Source organism: Nicotiana attenuata, unplaced genomic scaffold (genome assembly GCF_001879085.1).
Source record: "Nicotiana attenuata strain UT unplaced genomic scaffold, NIATTr2, whole genome shotgun sequence".
NCBI lineage: Eukaryota > Viridiplantae > Streptophyta > Magnoliopsida > Solanales > Solanaceae > Nicotiana > Nicotiana attenuata.
In genome coordinates, this window is record NW_017674964.1 from 5001 (window position 1) to 10155 (window position 5155).

Genomic DNA, 5155 nt, shown 5'->3' on the forward strand with positions numbered 1-5155 from the left:
AATCTGGACTTGTTTGGCTTTGTGCCTAGACAGCTCGCATTTCGTAAAAATCAAAAAGACTAGGNGTGACATAGAAATGACACCGCTTTTGGAGGAAATTGGAGGGCTTGCGGGTTTAACTTGGGACAGTCCTGGGCTATTGGTACCAGAAAACCGTACGGGTAGGGGATTTTTGAATATGATGGGGTTGATGAAGAATGTCGACTTAGTGTGCTTGAAGGAATCTTACATACCTTTCGAATACCTATACGAGAGGTATGTCCATATCAAATCTTTCCGCACCTACCATGATGAGATCTCACTCACTTCTCTGGGTCATATCCAACGTAGGGTATTTGTGTTCATAGTGTGTTTCCTAGGCCTGATAGTGTTCCCAACGCAAAAGGGAAGAATTCACACTAGGCTGGCTATGGTTGCAAAGACTTTGATGGAAGGGATTAATGGACAGGCGTATACCATAGTCCCCATGATCGTAGCCGACATCTATAGGGCTCTGGAGCATTGTCAAACAGGGTTAAATCATTTCGAGGGTTGCAACTTATTGCTGCAGTTATGGTTGTTGGAACATTTCCAAAGGGGTCACTATCGCCAAGAATTTCCGCGGAGGGCTTGGACCGACCATATTGCTTTCCATCATCCCAAGCAGATGACTTATATTCCAGATAGATTTGCTCAGCCAGAAAGCGCCAAGGAATGGGCAGAGTTCTTCGACAATCTAACCGAGGAACAAGTGCAATGGATGGTTGAATGGTTCCCCACGGACAAGTTTATTATCAGATCCAGGGATGCTCCGCACTTGGTATTGATCAGGTCGAGAGGGATATACCCATATGTCCCTATGCGAGTTATGAGGCAAGCAGGCCGAAAGCAGGTTGTACCAAGGGTTGTCAAGATGAGTCACTTCAGGGCAGACTTTCAAGACAACGACGTCCCCTATAAGTGCCAGGCTCAGCACATGTGGCACTGCAAGATCATCGTGGAGAAGAACACCGTCGAGCCAGACAGGTATCACGTAGGGTACGGGCCTCTCTACCCAAGATGGTTGGAGGAAAATCTGAAAGGAATGGTAACGCCAGGGGCCGATCGAGGAAACAGAATCATAGATGAGGAAGCTGAAGCTCAGGTTAAGTATAACAGGCTACGCAAGAGGGTCCACGACTCTGAAAATGAACACCGGGAAATACATGAGAGAAATGTAAGGTTGATCGAGGAGTGGAAAGAGATGGCGGTCACTTCCAACAGGAAACTGGAATATCTGGAGCAAGGGATAGTGGAGCTGGAAGGTAAGGTCATCAAGAGAATTGAAAATTGCCAGAACGCTGAAGGACCTGAAGGAGGACACTTGGCCAGAGCCTACTTGCTGCTGGGGTTGAGCGAGCTGCGAGATCTCTATGAGGGAGTCCGAAAGATCGAATCTGGGGAAGGTCCTTCTGGGACCAAATAGGCTAGATTTATTTTTGCTTTTTCTTAAAATGTAATAAGGCCAAGTGCCAATAGTAACTCATTTTTATCATTATTTTAGTATCATTTTGGGATTCGTCTATTCTTACATTATGAACTGAAGCATTTATTGGCATTAAAAATTCTCCAAATCTACTTGTCGCTAGGCCTACCTCGGGCACAATGAGGCTCCCAAATTAGGACGCGAATTTATATTTCCGCAATATGTGTTTAAATACTGCAAACATTTCAGGATCATCACTAACTTGTCACCTTTTGTTTTGCTAATTTTTTTTATTATTCCCATCCCCTTAGTTTGTTTCGATCATACTGGCCTCATCAGCATATCACACCAGATCCAGAGGCCCTCCACCTCCTCCTCCTCCAAGCAACACAAAAAGCAGAGGGAAAGCAAAGATGGACGATTTAAGTGGAATCCGAAAGGAAAACGTTGAGAATGCAGAGACTTCCGACGGCCGCAATACTCCGTCCCCGAATCACCTGGTCCTAAGACTAGAACAAAGGATATCAGAACTGCAAGGAGAACTTGAGCAGGTCCGCGATTTGGCAAATTTGTCACTAACCCTCAATGTCCTTGATATCCACCAACAGAACGCAAAGAGCCCAACACCTCCTCAAAACACACAAAACCAACAGCCACAAAATCCTAGCACACCAAAACAATACACAACTCCACCCCAAAACATCAATCCACTGCTAGCACCAATCCCACCACAACAACATCACCAACCAATTCAGTACCCGCCAACCACCACTTACCACACTCCCCAAAATACACCACCACTTGTTCCCGATCCACAAAACTCCACCAATGACCACCACTATAACCAAGTTCCTGGCACCCATCAGAGTAACCCCATATACGTGGAAACTATACCACATTCTACCCAACCAATTTCCTATACACCGGAACCCACCGAAAAGGACCGCTCATTAAGAACATGGCTGAAGAGATTAAAAATTTAACAAGCCGAGTTCAAGGTGTTGAAGGCGATGGAGGAATAGAAGGTTTGAATTATGAAGATCTATGCATACAGCCCGATGTGGAATTGCCGGAGGGGTACAAACCTCCCAAGTTCGAAATGTTCGATGGCACAAGTGATCCTAGGGTTCACCTAAGAACCTACTGTGACAAGCTTGTCGGGGTTGGAAAAGATGAAAAAATCTGAATGAAGCTCTTTATGAGGAGCCTTACTAGGGACGCGTTGTCTTGGTATATCAGCCAAAATACCAAGAAGTGGTCCAGTTGGGTAAGCGTGGCGTCAGATTTCATGGACCGGTTCAGGTTCAACACAGAGAATGCACCGGATGTCTTCTATATTCAGAATCTCAAGAAGAAACCTACTGAGAGTTTCTATAAATATGCCACTCGTTGGAGGTCGGAAGCCGCCAAGGTCAGGCCCACTTTGGATGAAGAACAGATGAATAAATTCTTCGTCAGGGCACATGATCCGCAATATTATGAGAGGTTGATGGTTATCGAAAATCACAAATTCTCTAATATCATCAAGCTCGGGGAAAGAATCGAGAAAGGAATCAAGAGTGGGATGGTAACAAATTTCGAGGCACTGTAAGCCATGAATAAGGCACTCCAATCAGGCGGTATATCGAAGAAGAGAGATGTTGGGGCAGTAATGGTGGCCCAGGGCCCAAAAACTCCACTCATATACCAAACACCTCCACCCACATACCAAACACCTCCACCTACATACCAAGCATCACCACCTACATATCAACCTTCATCATCCAGATATTCTCAACCAGCCACTGTCCATCACACTTATAATTCCCAACCATCCCACTTCCAATCACCACCAACTCGCCAAAATTATCCAAGACCAAGACCCAACTTCGACCGCAAGCCACCCAGACAATACACCGCCATTGCTGAGCCTATCGACCAATTGTATGAAAGGTTAAAGGCCGCAGGTTATGTCACTCCTATTCCCGCTATGGCACTAGAAAATCCATCCCAATGCGTCAATCCGAACAAAACCTATGCATACCTCTCCGGTATGAAAGGGCACACCACTGGTGAGTACCGAACATTGAAGGATAAGATCCAGACACTCATTGACTACAAGGTCATACAAGCAAAGGAAGCCGCACCTAATGTCCGCAACAATCCCCTCCCTGATCATAGAGGTGACGGTGTACATGTTATAGAAACAAATGAAGAATGGGACCCTAAGGGGTCAATAGGGCTCATTTGAGAAGGCGATGACTTCAAGGTTGCAGTCACACTTACTCCTATCGTGGTTCAGACTCAGGCACCTATTGATGTTGAGGTAACTGCATCAGTTCCATTTGAGGTAGAAGTAGCTCCGCCCGCAGCCACCTCCGCTCCATTTGAAGTAGAAGTGGTCACACATTTTACCGTGATGCTGTTAACCACACCCCCATTCAACTCAAAAGCAGTACCCTGGGATTATGTCGCTGAGGCTCGGCGGAAAGGGAAGGCCAAGGTAGAGGAATCCGACGCTGCACAAGGGATAACTAGGACCGGAAGAGTCTATACCCCTGAACACCTAGGAGGTTCAAGTAAGGAGGCCACTGCTAGGCAACCTATCATTGAGACTGGGTCAGATGACCTGTGGAGGAAAGTACAGGCGAAAGAGTATTCTGTTGTTGACCATCTGAACAAAGTCCCTGCACAGATATCTATCCTGTCACTACTAAGAATTCAGAGGCACACAAGAACGCCTTGATGAAAGTACTGAGCGAGGCTTATGTACCCAATAATATCACTGGCGGAGAAATGGCCAACATGGTCGGTTAGGTGCTGGAGAGCCATAAGATTATCTTCCACGAAGATGAGCTACCGCCCGAAGGTTTGAATCACAATCGAGCATTGCATATCACAGTACAATATGAAGACAAGTTCATTGCCAAGGTTTTGGTTGATGGAGGTTCGAGCCTAAATATTTGTCCACTGGATACTCTGAAAAGGTTGGACAAAGGTTTCCATGAAATACGGACCGGAAGCATGAATGTGAAGGCTTTCGATGGGTCCTAGAGGGCCACGATCGGGGAAATCAACCTTTGCTTGCAGATGGGACCAACTTGGTTTGACGTTGAATTCCAAGTGCTTGACATACCAGCCTCATATAATCTTTTGCTGGGCCGCCCATGGATCCATGCTGCTGGAGCCGTGCCCTCCACACTACACCAAGCCATAAATATCGAATGGAACCGTCAAGAGGTAATCATTCACGGAGATGGAAGTAACCCCATCTACACTAGTCAGACCATCCCGGCCATTGGACATAGAAGAAGGCTAGGAGGGGAAACCTACCATCACATCGAACGGGTCGATGCTGTCGAAAAAGACAAGTGGTGGAGTAAGAAGATAGAAAGCATATTAGCATGGTCTGGATATGAACTCGGTAAAGGATTGGGAAAGAACCTCCAGGGTATCACCAAGCCGATACGGCTGAAAAATCATGGTACCACCTTTGGGCTCGGATACCAGTATACATGGCAAGAGTACAATGATTGGTCGCCTCCATGGCGTGGATCGTATTTTACCTCTTGAGCAACCAGTGCCCCGTCTTGAACAAGCTTTCCACCAGGCCGACACAATATGGGGAACTGCAGAAAAAGAAGCACTAGCTGGGCTGAAGGATTTGTTCTTGAAAGATGAGGATATGGACTGCAGTGCCATAATTGAGGAGGAGGAGGAAGAAGAAGGCCT